At 51.4% G+C, this 17,429-nt stretch overlaps 1 pseudogene; it reads right to left on the minus strand.

Annotated features, from left to right (window-relative positions):
• Positions 1-11,689: 11,689 nt before the first annotated feature.
• Positions 11,690-12,236, minus strand: LOC143380651 (chromobox protein homolog 3 pseudogene; annotated as a pseudogene).
• Between the last annotated feature and the right edge of the window lie 5,193 nt (positions 12,237-17,429).

Here is a 17,429-nt window from a genome sequence, read left to right on the forward strand (position 1 = left end):
AGCAAGGAGACAGCTGCAGAGGGAACACTGGCCTCTGTAGCCTGGCCTGAGAGGGACACCCCTCGCTCCAGTGAGTTCTGTTTCTTGGGAGAATCGCCAGGTCTGGCCCCCACACAGGGGGCCCACGCCAGGGCGTGACCTTTGGGGTCGGTTGCAGTGACCTCTGGTTCTCTTGTATTTCAGACTCCCTAGTAAAAACTAACGGACAGCAGACCCAGAGCGGGTGATGGTGGCACCTCCCCAGCTCGTCTCAGGTTTCTGTGTCTCTCTGGAGGGAGGCCCTGACCGCCGTTGTTCTGGATTGTCTTTCCAAGGGTGTCTGCACAGAATGCCTTGGGAGATGACCATGCCTCTCTCCCGCCTCATCCCGCTGGTGAAAAGGTCTGGCAGGCTTGCTTACAGCCTTGGAGGAGAGAGAATGGATCTCACTCTGGCCCACCGTCCAGCACTCCGCAGACCATGGCTGCCTCCGCGAAAAAAGCCAGCATTCTGACCACCTGCGATAAGGGTTTGGGTTCCCCAGGCTCAAGGGTCCCCTGTGATGACCCTCTGCATGTGCAGGTGTGGTGTGTTCCTCTTTATGAGCCCTGCAGGACCTGGTCAGGACACTGGGGTAGAGGTGCTGGTGTTCTGGCCACTGGTCTTGCTGTGAGTGATGAAGACTCAGCCGTCTCCCGGCTCCTGCCAGCATCCATGACAGGGTCAGGAGACATGCTGGCCTCTGAGTGGGGTGAATCTCAGACCCTTCCCCGGTCTTGACAGGAGTCTATTTACACTCCGTGGAAGCCTTGGAGAACAAGTGCATTCCAGCATCAGGGGTCTGTGAGGTACCTGCTTTGGTTGGAAGACGGCTCTCTGTCCTTTGGAGCAGAAAGTGGGATCAAGTGAATGGGATCATCTGAGGAGCCCTTGCCTCGTTTGTTGGAGAGGGGCGTCAGAGGCAGCCAGGTCTCTCCTCTCTCCAGACCCTGAATGGGAGACCTGCCCTTGTGCTGACGCTCACCGCTTTCCGGCACCACCAGCCGCGGCACGTCTGGTGCTCGGTGCATTTGTGCACAGTGGTTCTCACATGGCCACGTGTTCTGACTCGAGCAGACCACAGCTTGCAGCAGGGCAGCGGCACCATCTGGAGCGAGCTTTGTGAATTGGGAGGGATGATGATGGGGACAGAGGAAGGTGTGCAGGCTCCAGTGATCCCCACCCCAGTCAGCACAGACTGAGCCCCACCCACCAGCACAGTCTTGAGAAGGGACACCAGACAGGTGCTTAGGGGAGAGAGGAAGGGCAGAAGCAGCACAGCCCCGCCCTAGGCCCTGCTGGGGCCCACAGTGTGCTCACCGTGACCAAAGCCGTGCCTGGACGCATGCACACTGGGCCTGTGGGAAGAGAGCTCCGTGTGGGGCTTGGGGCCGGGGTCACAGCCAGGACTTCTGGGTTTGAGTCTGTATTTGGACTTGGTCAAGATGCACAAGATTGTGTGTACGTGATCACGATTTTTAGGCCACAACTGGGCTCCGAGTCAGATACTTTGCCCTAAGTGAATCCCTGCAAGGGTCAGGCGGGACCTTCTGTGCAGCCTGGGGATGGCGTCTGCAGAGTGGGGTCAACTGCTGGGCCCAGGAGAGAGCCAGGAGTTACTGAGGTGTGACCAAAGGCTGGTGGATTAGATAGCTTCCTGTGAAGTGTAGCTGAAGAAGTTGGGGAACAGGGTGGCCACAGCCTGGGCAGGTGGCCAAGAAAGGCAGGTGGTTCCAGACTGGTGGCTCCTGGGAAGACTGGCCCAGAGCCACCTGACTCCCCGAGGGTGGAGCTTACTGGTGACGGACGCCCTTGTTCCCCCTCCTTGTGCTGCAGCCTGGATGGGCTTCTGCACTGGGGATGCGGGGCACCAGGGACCGATGGGCATATGTCACATTCCCCTACCGAGGGCTTCTCTTTGGGGTCAAGGGCAGAAGGCGGTGTCTTCCTGACCATCTTCTGCTTGTCCCGTCTAGCTGGCTGCTGCCCCTGTGGGAACCCACTCACACCGGCACTGTTAAGTGGGGCGGGAAATCCCAGGGAGCGTGGCCAGAGCACTCTACACAGCCACCTCACAGGATCCAGGCGTCCCCTCCCCACCTCCCTGCTGGCTCTTCTACATCTCTGCCTCCATCTCTGAGCAATCTCACTCCTCCACGTGGACACACGCAAAACGGATGCGCATGCAGACACACAGTCCACACGTGTGCACACACAAAGAGCTCCTGCGGCATGGGGCATCCGTGAGTCAGCTGCAGCGTCTGCGTCCACCCCCCTCCCACTGGGCCAGCAGTGTGCCTGCACAGAGCCACCCCGGGCCCCAGGCAGCCACTGACATCTCTGGTTTGCAGCCTGTGTGCCTCCTTCCTGTGTCCTCGACACGGGAGGGCACTGGGTGGGGAAGGGCACCACTCGGCCCAGGTGGCAGGCCTGCTCAGCTGTATGCAGGAAAACCTGGGTCTGGCACGTTTACACAGAAAGGGAATTTGTTGAAAGCTTTTTGGGAATTGACAGGAAAGATGGGAGGATTGTCTTGGTGCTCCGTGGAGAGAGCGAAACCCATGAATCATGCTGCGGGTGGGCCTGCACTCTCCCCGGCTGCTGCAGCTGCAGTGCTGGTTGCTAGGCTGCAGTGCTGTTGCTAGGCTGCAGTGCTGTTGCTAGGCTGCCGCTGCTATTACCAAGGAAGCTGGTGGACTGCGTAGGACACACCATAGCTTACCACTCAGGCCTGGGGTGTCTGGAGTTGGGGCACATTAGTGTCTGTGCAGGTGTGCACTGCACAAATCCAGACAGCTGCAACCTGCACAGCTCCCTGTGGTGGCTCCGTATCCGCCTGTGCCCTAGAAACAAGGGCTGGGGCGAGCACGCATTCCCAGTCTCAGTGGTGGAAGGAAAATGCTGCTTCCTGAGGACGGCAATGTCCCAAGCAATGTATCAGTTGCTTTACTACCCTATAACAGGTCACCCAAGATTTAGGGATGAACAGTACCATTTACTTTGGTGCTGTGATTCCATGGGTCAGCAGTTTGCCCTGGGGCCAGTTGGTAATTCTGCTCTTGCTGGGCTCACACTGTGACTCTGTTGACTATCGGAAGGGCCCAAGTGGAGCAGGAGACAGGTGTGTGTGTGGGGGGTGAAGGTGGTGCAGGAGGCTCAGGGAGGCAGTCGCTGAACTAGCCTCCAGCTCCTCAGGTGTCTGCCTTAGTGAGCGAGCCAGAGGAAGCCGCAGGGGTCATCGGCTGGTCATCAAACCAGGAGGGAGAGGGAGGGGGTGGAAGAGGAAGGATGGGGGATAGGAGGGAGGGGGAGGGAGTTCTCTCCATGGGGGAGGGAGGGAGAGGAAGGATGGGGGATAGGAGGGGGGAGGAGGGATTTCTCTCCATGGAGGAGGAGGAGAAGGAGGGAGGAAGGGAGGGAGGAAGGGAGGGAGGAAGGGAGGGAGGAAGGGAGGGAGGAAGGGAGGGAGGAGAAGGAGGGAGGAAGGGAGGGAGGAAGGGAGGGAGGAGAAGGAGGGAGGAAGGGAGGGAGGAAGGGAGGGAGGAAGGGAGGGAGGAAGGGAGGGAGGAGAAGGAGGGAGGAAGGGAGGGAGGAGAAGGAGGGAGGAGAGGGAGGGAGGAAGGGAGGGAGGGAGGGAGGGAGGGAGCACTCTCCATGGAAGGCACAGATTCTTTCAGCCTGGACATCTGTGGGTCCTGCTATTCCCTTCCCTCGAATCCGCTCTCTGGGCTGGGCCTACACAGAGACGGGGCCACAGGAGCGCCAGGCCCAGGAAGTGGGTCTTTGGGCCTTCTGCCTCTTGCTTGGTATGTGCAGCCCAGTGTCCTGTGAGGTGAGCAAGGAGCTGCTGTAGTGTGGATGTGGACTGTCCTTAAAGACCCATGACCCCAGTGGTGCTAGAGGAGGCGGGGCAGCCTCTGGGAGGCGGGCCTTGTGAGAGGGCTCAGTTGCTTAGGGGGGTTCACTGAGGGGGCAGTGGGACCTGGTCTCTCTGCCTCCTTTTGTACCAGCCGCAAGGTGGGCAGCTTTGTTCCTCTGTGTGGGTCCCTCTTTCTCTACACGAATCTTCTCAGAACCACAGGGGCTTGGAGGGCAGGGACCCCTGGGCTGTGCTGCTGCAGGGGAGGCAGACCCTCCTGCCTGGCTGTTCTCCCAGGGTCCAGGGAGGCAGAAGCTCCACCTGCTGGGTGTCCTCCCTGGGGCCAGGGGCTTTTCCAGAATTCTCTGTGTGTGGCAGGGGCTGAGGGTCCTTAGCTTTCCCAAGTTTCCCTGAAGAACTGTCTTCTCTGGGGGGCAGGGACCACTGCTGGGTGTGCGCAGTGGTTGCTGGAGGAGCAACAGGGGACACCAGGGGTAGAACTTTAGCTCAGGGCACCAGCTGGGAGGAGGATGGGACTTCAGCCCCCTGCTGGGGTGGGAGGTGGATCTCTGTGGCTGTCACAGGGTCGGGGCACCAAGCGTCTCCTTTGCAGGAGGGACGGGCCTGGCTCCGGCCTTGCGGGAGAGAACTCCTACTTCTTCAGGGAGGGGCTGCTCCCCAGTTCCCTCTCCCTGCAGCCTTATGACATCACACAGGCTGGACCACTTCTGGAAGGCTCCGTCTCTACTTATGGGCCCTATAAATTCTTTCCGAGCTGGCACCAAGCACCATGGGACCCTGGCTGGCTCGTGAAGAGCAAGAAATCCAATGTTGAAGGCTGGGCTTTGAACTCCTGGGTGAGGCTGGAGTGCAGGCCTTTACACCACTTATAAATCACCAGCCACTTAAAAAGGTGGTGTTTTAAAAGAGGACAAGGTGACAGCAGACGTGGGTCTCACCCCACAATGAGCATCTGACACTTTGGGAAGGTAGGGTGACGGTGGCAGGTGGTCCTTGGGGGCTGGAAATACAGAGAGGGTCCCCAGAGGCTCCATGGTCCAGTTCTGGGCCTTGCTTGATTTGGCTTTAAGTCATGTGACTTTGGTCTTTGAACAAAAATCCCCCAAGTGCTCATAGTGAAATAAACCTGTATTAAAACAAAAGCCACAAATTAAAACCAAACTTAAATCTGTTGCAAAACTTCCCTGTAACCGGGATTGCTCATGTTGACCTCGGGTTCCTCCTATCTCCACTTAAGCTCCTTCGGTCTTGTTCCCAACTTGAATGACTGCTTCCTCTATTTCACCCAAATCTCACACAGAGTCAGAGGCTCTTTCGGAACCTGCTGGCAGCCATGTCCCTCCTGGTTCCCCCTCCGCAGGGCAGATCCAAGGGCAGCAGGCCCCTGTGCTTGTCAGGGAAGGTCCCTCCCCAGCTTCCTAGGCCCACCTGCCTGCACCTTTTCCACTTTTAAGGCAAATCTCAAAGGAACAAGAGCAAGACAGCACCTGGCTGTGAACTGGGAGCTTGTGCTTCTCCATCGGAAGAAAGGGGCTGCCTTGTCCCTCGGACGTGCCTGGCTGGCGACGGGTGGGCCTGTGGGAGAAGCTTCAGCACACTCAGGGACCCAGGAGCTGGCACTCTGCCCGGCCTCAACCACAGCCCAGGTTTGGAAGGGTTTACCTGGGCTGGGTGGGTGGCAGAGCACTTGCCCAGCGTACGGGAGGGTCGGCTCCCTCCCCAGCACAAGTAGGGGAGGTAAAACTCCCTCCCTTGCCTTTCTCAATTCTCTTACAGCCAGGGAGGCCCCCCGCACTGGTCACACCCACCCAGAGGGTTTCAATGCTAGTCAGAAGTAGACACCTTGGGTGGTGACGTCAGGCCACTTTTCCCAGGAGGGGTGCTTGGGGAAGGTGGGCACATCAGGTGAGCTGCAAGGCCTTGTGGAGGTCGGCTGGCTCCCTTCTGCTTCTCTCTGGGACCTTGGCTATATCAACAGAAGTGATCAGGACAATGAGAGAGAACTTGGGGGGCCCACAGCATGACATTCACGGAGCTGTGACCACCTGCTAGAACAGAGTGGCCGCAGGATGATTTCAGGGACCTCCAGGGTGCTTCCTTGGCACCAGGGTGTGCACGAGGGCAGGACTGTGTTCCTGGGGCTCTTCCCTGGGGTTCAGGCTCGGGGGCCCAGGACACTGGCTCCTGCAGGTGTAAAATGAGCAGGAAAGGTGCCGCCAGTCTGGAGGGAAGCTGACGGGCTTTGTCTCTCCAGCAGCCTGAAGCTTTTTGTCTCTCAGTGCTCTTGGGTATGGATGGCTCTCCTGGCTTGCGTCTGGGTGTGTGTCTTCCGTTGCGTTGCCCAAGGCATCAGTGTCTTAACCAGATTAATAATCTTCCAGTCTCGGGTTGGGGGTTCAGGAGGCTCCGCCGGGTTCTCTGCTTTGGGTTTCACAAGGCTGAGATCAAGGTCAGCTGGCTGGGCTCTGTCTAGGAGGTCCTGGGGTGTGGGCCTGAGGCTCTATTTCCTTGCTGACCATCAGCAGGGGCTGCCCTGGCCTCCCCAGGCCTCTCCTGGGCTCCTGCATGGAGCCCCACGCCTCAGAGCAGCCCCCACCTGCCAGGTGCTTCTCTCTTTTCGAGTATTCCAGCTGGTTTTGAGTCTTCTGCCTGCTGCTCTGGTACTGCAGCCAGGGGACTCCTCTGCTGCCAAGGTCACAGTGCTCAGACTGCCCCTCTCCTGGGGTGACCCAGTTCCTGCCTACTCAGGGTCAGTGGCCTTAATCACTGTGCAGGTTCCCCTTGCCATGTGTGGGGACACAGGTTGCGGGAGTTGCCCAGCACATGTGTGGTGTGCGGTCAACCCAGGCCTCATGGTGCTCTGCCACGAGGTCTTGCTGGTGTGCTCCTGGATTCTCCTCCCCGGCTGTGAACCCGAGGTAGGTAACTGAGTGTGTGGGTCCGATTCATTTAACATCACAGCCACTCGAGTAGGAAACACACACACAGGAGAAGTGTGATGGACAGAGGCTCAGCCTGTCTGTCTCTGGCTGTCCTGCCCCCGCCCCTGCCCTGCCCCTGCTCCTGGTTCTGTCTCAGGAGCCAGGCACCACTGTGCTTCTGCTGGGTCCTAGTGCAGTTCATGGTTGCACCTCCTCCCTGGGCCGAAGCCCCAGTGCACGCAGGCCCCTCGGCCCCTCGGCCCCTCCCCAGTGCCCCCGCCACACTTCTTCAATTCTCTGAAGGCAGGGTGAGTTTAATTTATTTTTGCATCCTCCTCAGTTTTCAGCATAGGCTCCTAGCAGACTCGGCCATCAGTGGATCTTGCCCTTTAGGGCAGGGGCGCTTAGAGACTAACCCCCTGGCCTGTCTGCAGAAGCACTTGTGGTTGGCAGGAAGGACCTTGGAGAGAGTGGCCGGGAAAAAGTGCTGCTGAGTCTAAGGATGGGCTCCTTGGCAGGCAGTGACTCTCTCCTCTAGTCTTGTGTCAATATGAGCTCTTTAAAAGGAAACCTTGGAACCATGGCTCCAAGGAGGCAGGGCTCTCTAGGACTGTGGCTCAGGTGCTTTGGGATCCAGCCAGCTGGGTTGATTCGTGCTGCGGTGGGCTGCGCCCCCTGGTGGCTGCTCGGGGAAGGCGGCTCCGCGGAGATGCTTTTCAGAACTGCCTTCACTTCTAGGGCTGCTGGGCCCTTTCATGGGGCCGGACGCTCTGTTCTGTGGTGACACCAGGTGGGGAGAAGGCCACACCTGGTTCTGCCACCTGGAAGAGTGTGAAATGGGCACCTCACCCTTTGGAGCCTCTGTTTTCTCATCTGGGCAAATTACAGATTCTCAGACTTTGCATTTTCTGGGGCTGCGGGGGCTGACATCAGGCCCCGGACCAACTGTGGGCGAACTTGCAGAAACCTCCCGCTCCGTTTTCCTGGCTCTTGGGAGGATGGTCTCTAAAGTGTGTGTGGAAGAGGACCCAGAGTGCAGCTAGACATCGATGGCCCATGTGCTTTCATTTTGACTTAACAAATGACACACTGCACATCCCGCCGAGCTGGTGGGAAGTTGAGCTTTCCCCGTGCAGGTCAGGGCCCCGGGAGCAGTGGAACAGCAGGGTGACTGGGCAGTGGCTGGAGAGAGGAAGTTAGAGCAAAGAGCTCAGCAACTGGAGTGGAGGGGTCACAGAGCAGAGAGGGCAGGGTGACAGGGGAGAGGGATGTCCCTTCCTGCTCAGGCCAGGAGCCTTCGGATGACAGCTGGCTAGTTGCCTCTTTCCTTCCTCCTGGCCTTGTGGTCACCTAGCCATGAGCTGAGACTCGCTTGCCCTTGAGACACTACCCCCTGCAGCACCTGGAGCTGCACAATGGTCCAGGAGGTGACCCTGCTCTGACCTCGTGTCCATCACCCCGCACCTTCTCCTCTTGGGCTGCTCCCCACTGTGGCGCTCACTGTGCTTGGAAGAGCCGGCAGAGGCTGCCCCGCTGCCTGTGAGGCAGACCCTCCTCAGGGACATGGCGGGAAACCTGTTGTGTAACCGGGAACCTGAGATGGGCTATTGCCCTGTCCCTCATGTGGTGGGACTGGACCGAGACCCAGGGCATTGGTTCCACTTTTTCTGCAGGGACGGCTTGAATGGCAGTTCTGGCAAAGCCATGGATCAGGTCACGTTCTCCTCCAAACTCTCCTTCCCCTGAGTGGTGGAGTGTCCCTCCCTCTCCTGGGGCGCGGCCACTCTGATGGTCTCTGGTTGATCTCAGGGTTGGCCTGGCCTTTCTATGCCCACCTTCTCTCAGGGCGACCTCACCCACTCTCCCGGCCTCAGTTGCTCCCTCAGGTAGCCTCTGACTTCCAACTGTGCCTCCTGCCCAGACTCCAGTCTCTGCCATCCTCAGTGCCCAGAATGCCTCTCCTCCTCCGTGTGCCCAGTGCACCACGAGCCCAAGGGCTGGACATCACCAGCTCCTCCCTGTTTCCCCTCCGTCCTCCTCCTTATTTCTTGACTGGATCCCCACGTCGTCTACCAAACTGCTCTCCTGCTCCTGATCTTGTCTCTGTCTGCTCCGCCTTGTCCTGGGTGGTCTGCAGGGAACACCTGGCAGTCCCTCCCTGCCTGCAGCGTCTGCTGCCCCTCCCCTGGGGCCCACCTGGCTCCTACTGCCCCTTCTGTCTAGATAGCAGGCTCCCTCCCCCAGGGCAGCTGACCCCTCTCCAGCCTTCCTGTCACATCCCCTTCTCCAGGAGGCCCAGGCCTCAGCGGGTGACCTGGTGTGATGGTCTCCCCTGGAGCTCGGTGGCCCTGCCCTGCCCTGTGCCTGCCTGCGGGCTCCCTGGGCACCCTTCCCCTGAGGACCTGGCCCGAATCTCACTGACCTTTGCTCCTTGCACCTGGCAGAGTTCTCTGCACACAGGCGACCACAGTAACGTTGGAAGATGGGCAGAAGTGGACGCCGAGGGGCATCTTGTGATGACTTTTAAGGTTTGGTACAGAGTAGAGTAGTGTCTGGCCAACTGTGGTCTATGGATCAAATTCAGCCTGCTGACTTTTGGACAGGGCAGAAGCTGAAAGTAGCTTTTTGCACAGTTTAAATGGTTGAGAGGCTAAAATTTGAATGTTGGTGTCCGTAAGCCAAGGCCACCAGAACACACAGCACTCACAGCTGCCTGTGCTGCAGTGACAGTGGCCGTCAGAGCCGTGAAGTGAGTGTTAGCGGACTCTGAACAGCCCAGGGTGGCGACCCAGGGCCCAGGAAAGCACCAGTGCCGCGCTCAGAGGGGCCCCTGAATTCACCTTCACGGGAGCGTGGGACAGTGACACAGACCCAGCACAGACCTGTGACAACTAGAGACCTGTGCCTCAGGTGCCCAGCAGGTCTCCAGCGCAGGAGGCGGTAGTGAAGTCGGCGATTTTGTAGTGTGGCCGAGGCCTTCCTACATTAGTGAGAGGGTGTTGAAGACTTCCGGGACCGCTACTGAATTCTGGTACTACTTCAAGGTCATTAGTGAAGTGGGTGTTGAAATAATGGGTGCTGTCCTATAACGCACTCCCGCACTGCCGGGGGGAGCTCTCTGCAGCCGTGGAGTGCCCCCCTGGGCCGTTTAGCTTGGCAGCTACCAGCCACCAGGAGCTCTGGGCACACACATAGCTAAGGAACTGGATTTTGGAAGTCACCGTATTTAAATTTAAGTGGCACATGTGGAACTAGATGCCGTGGCCAGCGCTGAGCCTGTCTCTGTGCCTGGTGGGTCCTGGCAGCAGAGGGACTCTTCTTTAGAGGCCTTCTTTCTTGCTGAAGACCGCAGTGGAGAGGGAGAGGAGGCCAGGGAGGAGCAGACCCTGCTGTCTCTGTGAAGCTGGGCTGGGAGGGGGGCCCGCCTTGGGACTTCCTCCACTGGGACTCCTCTGCAGCGGGTCACAGGGCTGTTTGTTTTTCTCTATCTCAGTGTAACACAGTTTAAACACACTGGAGCAGCAGAGTCTTCTCTGCAGGTGGAGCTTTGCCAAGAGAATGAGAAAGAGCATAAGGAGATATTTCCTGGAAGTGGCCGTAAGGTCCTCATGGCTCTGTGTCCCTGGAGAAGCTCGCAGGTCTGGTGAGATGAGGGACGCGGACTCCAGAAAGGCGGAGGAGAAAGTGGATGGCGAGTTTTTCTCCCCAACTTAAATCCATTTCTTCCAATTAAAAGAGATATTTCCAAATGAATCTTAGCCTTGAAAATGTGCCAATGGCTTTGAGGTGTTGTCCCTCTACATGTCCACACACACTGGAGAGCTTGCAGACATGTGCATCCAGTTGGGAAACAGGCCACATGCAGTCGAGCTCTGGTGACCAGGGACGATGTCTGTGCCGCGGGCCAAGTTTGGAAAGGTCTGTCTGCTTGGTGGCCTGGGCTGAGGGAGCCACCGGCAGTAGGCAGTGTGGGGCAGAGCTCTTCACGCATTCCAGGGGAAGCCGTCCTCACTTTCCCTCCCTTCCTCCCTCCCTTCTCCCCGTCCTTCCTCTTCCGTCCTCCTTCCTTCCTTCCACCCTCTCTTCCCTGATCAGAAATGTTTCACTGAGTGAGGTTTTGGGTGGGGACAGAAGTGGGCAGCGTTGAGACAGCCTGTGGTGTGGACGTCTTCCACCTCCCTGTTTAGACTTGGCACTGGGTGTTTTATTTTATTGGAGGCTATTGTGAATGGAGTTGTTTTCTTAATTTGTTTTTCTCAGCAGATTCATTATTGGTATATAGGAAAGCTATTGATTTAAAAAAAAATTCAGTTGTAGATGGACACAGTAGCTTTATTATTTATTTATTTTTATGTGGTGCTGAGGATTGAACCCTAGTGCCCCCTACATGCTAGGAGAGCGCTCTGCCACTGAGCCACGACCCCAGCCCCAAGCTTTGATTTTCATATGTTCATTTGGTAACCTGCTAACTTTGCCCAATTTGTTTATGAGCTCCAGCAATCTTTTGGTGGAGTTTTATTTGATTGTCTGGATATAGCATCAGATCATCTGCAAACAGTGATAATTTAACTTCTTCCTTTCCTGTTCTCTCTCTCTCTCTTTTTTTTTTTTTTGCTAAAGGAAGCAACTATAGAAAGCTTTTATTTGTTCAAAATAACTAGTACTATTGATGCAAAACAAAGAAATAAAACCCAACAACTCTCCAATACTACTTTCAAAACCAACATATCAAACTTGATTTTCATTAGAATGTACTTATTTTTCCACACTAGTAAATAAAAAACCAAGAGTCCGAATTTATGTATATTATTTATGCACACACACACACACACACACACACACACACATATATATATATCAATGCAAATAGTTATTGAGCTTCATCTTCTGGACAAGAAGCCAAGGTAGCCTCTCTTCATCAAAAGCAACTACAGTCTGAGGACACTTCATATTTGCTTCTTTTGCCAGCACCCAGTCGACCTCCTCTGAGTCTTTCCATTTTAAAAGAACATCAATTCTCCACTGCGGTCTGTGGCACCAATCATTCGTGCAGGATCAAGACTCTGGCAAAGCCTCCTGGTTGGTCAGCAGCATCTCTTTTCTTCTTTGACTTGCCATCATCAGATTCACTGTCAGATAAAGATTTTCTTTTGGTTCCATCTTTTTCTTTACCAGCTTTTTGAGAATTAAGACATGTTTCAATCAACTCAGGACAATCTAGATTTTCTTCAGTTCCCAAGTATTGTCAGCATCTGTAAGTCCCTTCCACTTCAGAACGTATTCCACCTTTCCATCTACTACACGCCGCTCTAGTGCTTTTTCTATCACAAGTTCTTCAGGCTCTGCCTCTTCAGCTTTTTTACTCTTTCCATCCTGTTTTGTTCCCATTTTTGCAATGCAGTCTGATTGGAGGCCATTTTTTCAAATTGCAGACCTGAGGAGTTGTGATCACCACCTCCAACGCTCCAGGTTGCGGATCTGCAGCGTCTGCAGCCCTGCGTGCTCAAGCTCCCTCTCCTCTTCGTGTTCCTCCCATTTCTTTCTCTTGTCCAGTTGTCCTTGCTGGCATCTCTAGCACTATATTAGAGAGGAGCGGTGAGAGTGGACATCCTCGTCTTGTCCCAGATTTTAAAGGAAATGCTTTTAGTTTTTCCTCATTTTCTGTGAGGTTGGCTTTGGTTTTTTCATGCACAGTCTTCATGGTGTTGAGGTAGATTCCTTCTATGCCTAGTTTTTCAGCGTTTTTATTATGAGTGGGTGTTGAATTTTGAATTTTGAAGGCCTTCTCTGCATCTGCTGAGATGACTGAGTGGTTTTTGTCCTTAGTCCGGTTACTGTGGTGGATTACATTGATTGATGTGTGTGTACCGAACCATCCGTGCATCTCTGGAATAAGACCACCTTGGCTGTGGTGTACAGTCTTAATATGTTGTTGAATACGATTTGCTAATGTTTTACTAGTATCTTTTTTGCATCTGAGTCATCAGGGATATTGGTCTGGAGTTCTCTTTCCTTGATGTACTTATCTGGTTTGGGCATGAGTATGATATGGGCTTCATTGGACCAATTTGGAAGTGTTCTATTTGTTTCTATTTCATGGACTGCTTTAAGGAGTATTGGCATAAGTTCTTCTTTAAAGATTTGGTAGCATTCAGCTTAGAATCCATCTGGTCCTGGGCATTTCTTTGTTGGAATGCCTTTTATTATTGCTTGTATTTCTCATTACAAGTTATTGGTCTACTTTGGTTTCCTACATTCTCTTGATTCAGTTTTAGCAGATCATATTTGTCTAGAAGAATATCAATTTCTTCTAGGTTTTCCAATTTATTGGAGTATAAGTTCTCAAAATGTCCCTAATGATCTGCTGGATTTCTAGGATGTTCATGGTGATTTTTCCTTTTTCATCTATAATTTCACTTTGTCTTTCTTTTTCTTCTGGTCAGTTTGGCCAAGGGCTTATCAATCTTGTTTATCTTTTCAACAAATCTATTCTTTGTTTTTTGAATTTTCAAGTTGATTGATTTCAGCTCTGTCTGCTGTTAATTATTTCCTTCCTTCTACTGCTCTTGGAATTGGTTTGTTCTTCTTTTTCAAGGGCCTTGAAAAGCATCATTCGATGTTTATTTGGGATCTTTCTGATTTTCTTGTGTAGGCGTTCATAGCTATAAACTTTCCTCTTAGAACTGCCTTCATAGTGTCCCAGAGGTTCTGGTATGTATCACTATTTTTATTTGAGCCCAAGAATTTAAAATTTCTCCCTTGATTTCTTGTATCATTCATTGATCATTCAAAAGAGTATTGTTCAATTTCCATGTATTTTTATAGTTTCTGTAGGGTTTGGTCATGTCAATTTCTAATTTCATCCCATTATGATCTGATAAGATTCAAGGAATTATATCTTTTTTATTGTATTTCTAAGAGTTGCCTTGTGGGCTAAAGTATGGTGTATTTTGGAGAAGGCTCATTGAGCTACTGAGAAGAAGGTATATTTAGCTATTATTGGATGAAATATTCATAGGTGTCTGCTAGGTCCATTTGATTCATGATATTTTTTAGGTCCAAGGAGTCTTCACTGATGATTCTTACCATCACCATTAGATGAGTCATCCATGATGGATGGATCATGGATGACTCATCTAATGGTAAGAGTTGTGTTGAAATCATCCAATATGGTTGTACTGGGCCTATCAGGGGCTTAAATTTGAGTAGTGTCTCTTTTATGTAATTTCTTGAGGCATTTGAGGCACAAATATTTCTTATTGTTATATCTTTTTACTGGATTGCTCCCTTTGCCAATACGAAGTGACTTTCTTTGTCTCTTCTGATTAAATCTGCTTTATCAGCTACAAGTAGCTACTCCTGCTTGTTTTTGAACTCCATTAACATAGTATATAAATTTCCATCCTTCCACTTTCAGCCTGGGGCTGTCTTTGCCTGTAAGGTAAGTCTCTTGCAAACAATATATAGTTGAGTCTGTTTTTTAAATCCACTCTGCCAGCCTATGTATTTTAATTGAAGAGTTGAGATCATTTACATTTAATGTTCTTTTTTTTTTTTTAAAGGAGAGAGGAGAGAGAGAGAGAGAGGAGAGAGAGAATTTTAATATTTTTATTTTTTAGCTTTCGGCGGAGGACACAACATCTTTCTTTGTATGTGGTGTTGAGGATCGAACCCGGGCGGCATGCATGCCAGGCGAGCGTGCTACCGCTTGAGCCACATCCCCAGCCCTACATTTAATGTTCTTATAGACAGATTTTTATTAATTCCCAACATTTTGATTTACTTCCCATGTTTAATTTGGTCCTATTTCTCATTTGCTTAGCTATTTTTCAAATGACATTTGTTATTTTGTGAGCTCTGAGGTTTTTGATTTCTTTTGTATGCAGTGTTTCTTTAAGTTGTTCTGTAGTGCTGGTTTAGTAGTCATGAATTATTTTAGTTTCTGCTTATCTTGGAAGATTTTTATTTCATTGTTGATTTTGAATGATAGCTTTGCTGGATATAGCAGTCTTGGTTGACAGTTATTTTCTTTCAGGACTTGAAAAGTTTGTGCAAGACATCAGAAGTGATTCTGATTGGTTTATCTCTAAATGTGATCTTACACTTTTCTCTTGAGGCTTTTAAAATTCTATCCTCATTCTCGATGCATCTTGTATCTGGATGTCCATCTCATTCTGAAGGTTTGGATATTTTTCTGTTATTATTTCCTTGAAGAGTTTATCCATTCCATTAGCCCAGATCTCACAGCCCTCTTCAATTCCAATGATTCTTAAATTTGGTCTCTTCATGTTGTCCTAGGGTTCTTGTATATTCTGATAATGGTTGCTTATTTTTTTTCTTTAATACTATATGTATGTTCAAGACTCACCACTTTGTCTTCCAGTTCTGGGAATCTGTCTTCAACATGTTCTACTCTATTAGAGAGTCTTTCAACTGAACATTTTATTTGATGTATTGTGTCTTCAATTTCTAAGATTTGATTCTTTTAAAAATTTTCTATCTCCTTATTAAATTTCTCATTCATATTGTGTACTGACTTTCTTAATTCATTCAGTTGTTTTTCTGTGTTTTCTTGGAATTCATTGAACATTTTTATAATGATTCTTTTGAATTCCTTTTCTGGTATTTCATCCCTTTAGTATTTTGGGGGTCTTTTGGTGATGATTTATGATATCTGTGAGGTATAGTGTTAGCTTGCTTTTTCATGTTTCTTGTATTCATTTGTTGGGTTTCATGTATCTCTTGGAAGGGGTTTATTTTTCACTCATATGTGTGGGCCATTTTAGAGCACAGTCTTCACCTGCCAAAGTGTCCTAGAGTGATCTGGAGTGAGACCCCCTTGTCCACAGACTTTGTGTTATGTCTCTCTGATTTTGCTATAGCAATGGATGTCATAGGTGAGACCTGGTGTCCTACCCCTAGCTGTTTCTATTTGGGGCCTGATTAATAGTTTGTTTTTTTTTCTCTTTTAATCTTTTAATTAAAGTTTAACGCAAGGTAGAGTGTCCTTGATTTTTGTGGAGTAAGGTGTGGCTGTCTTTTGATTGAGTTTTGTTCAGTGGAGGAGTGTCTACCCTGTGAACTTGCAGTGTCCCAGCACCTCACAGAACAGGGGAAACAAACAGTAGCAACAACTAATGCAAACAATATATAGCATTAAACTACATATCTGGTTCCTATTACGACATCTAGAATGTCAATTGCCTCAAAAAACCAGAAATGGTAGTGTCAGCATTTGCCAACAGCAAAAACAGGAAGTGACCATGAGCTATGTCTGGCATTGAAACAAACAATAGGCATCAGCTATGTCATCCACAGCAATAGCATCGATGGTGGTGGCTGGAGGTACATAAATGAATCAGCGCTAAGAGATGGTAAAGATACAGTTAATAAGGAGAATAGAAAATGTGATAAGACGGTAGAAAAGAGTCTACGAATTTCAAAAGTGAGCAGAGAGAATGCAGAAGAGTTGCTCCATGGGATGGTTATAAGGAAGGGGAAAAAATAGAAGTGAAGGGAGAGTGGGTCAGGGGAGCCAATCCTTCACCCTCTCTGCTGCTGCACTCACAAGAGGCTTGGCTGTTGGCAGGAGAGAGACAAATGAGAAACAACACAAAGCAAAGCCAAATGCACTAATCAAAACCCCAACCCTCAAAAGACAAGGAAAAGTCACTACAGTTAAAAAATGCTGAAAATGAGAAAAAAAGAAACAAATATGTTTATGTATGTGTAAACTAGTCAGCACAACAAAGACACACACAAAAACAAACTAACCCCACCAAACGATTCTTGATGAAAAATGAAGGAATTATCTGCCCTGAGGTGGTCAAAATAGTCGATGAGAATAGATGGTCACTGCCCACGCCTGACTGTCCATTCCATTTCTTCTTGAGCTCTGTACTGAGAGCAAGAGCAAGGGCTGGGGTCATTAACCCCTTTCTCTTTTTGTGTCACTCACCAAGCTTCCAGTTAGAGGGGCCTAAGATTGATGCTGTTTCAAATAATTCTCAGCTTCTCTTCTCCCCAGATGAGGTAGGATGGGATGGGATGTGCTGGCGAGTGGAGTTTTGTCCACACAGACGAGGTCAGCAATGCACTCCCAGGGAGGGGCTGCTGCAGGGTCTATGAGCAGGAGTCCCAGCAGCTGGGGCTTAGGCCTAATCAGCCTCAGGGTCTTTGCTGGGTGGTTCCTGCTCTGGAGAGATTAGATCAACACACCTCCAGGGCCTGGAAGCTCTAGTCTCTGCTGGGAGTCTGGACCTCCAGAGTCTCCCTAGGATGCTGCTAGTGGGTCAGGAGAGCCAATCCTTCACCCTCTCTGCTGCTGCAATCACAGCCTTGCCAGGCTTCCCAGGCTTAGCCCTTGAGTGTACTCACACCCACTTATTCACGTGAGCTGGTCACATGAGCTGCCGGACTCCAAGAGGTAAGTGAGTTGAGCTCCTCTTTGCTTTCCCGACTTGAATCCCCCTGGGTAAAATGGGCTCCGTGCTTGTTTCACTCCTATTCTGCTAGGCCTTGTGGCAGGTGCTTGTCAGGACCGCCTAGTGGTGTTTGCTCAGATCTCCGGGCTCCTGCAGCGCAGCAGGTGCAGCATGGCCACCTTAAGG

The sequence above is a fragment of the Callospermophilus lateralis genome, chromosome 14 (assembly GCF_048772815.1).
Source record: "Callospermophilus lateralis isolate mCalLat2 chromosome 14, mCalLat2.hap1, whole genome shotgun sequence".
In the NCBI taxonomy this organism is placed as follows: domain Eukaryota; kingdom Metazoa; phylum Chordata; class Mammalia; order Rodentia; family Sciuridae; genus Callospermophilus; species Callospermophilus lateralis.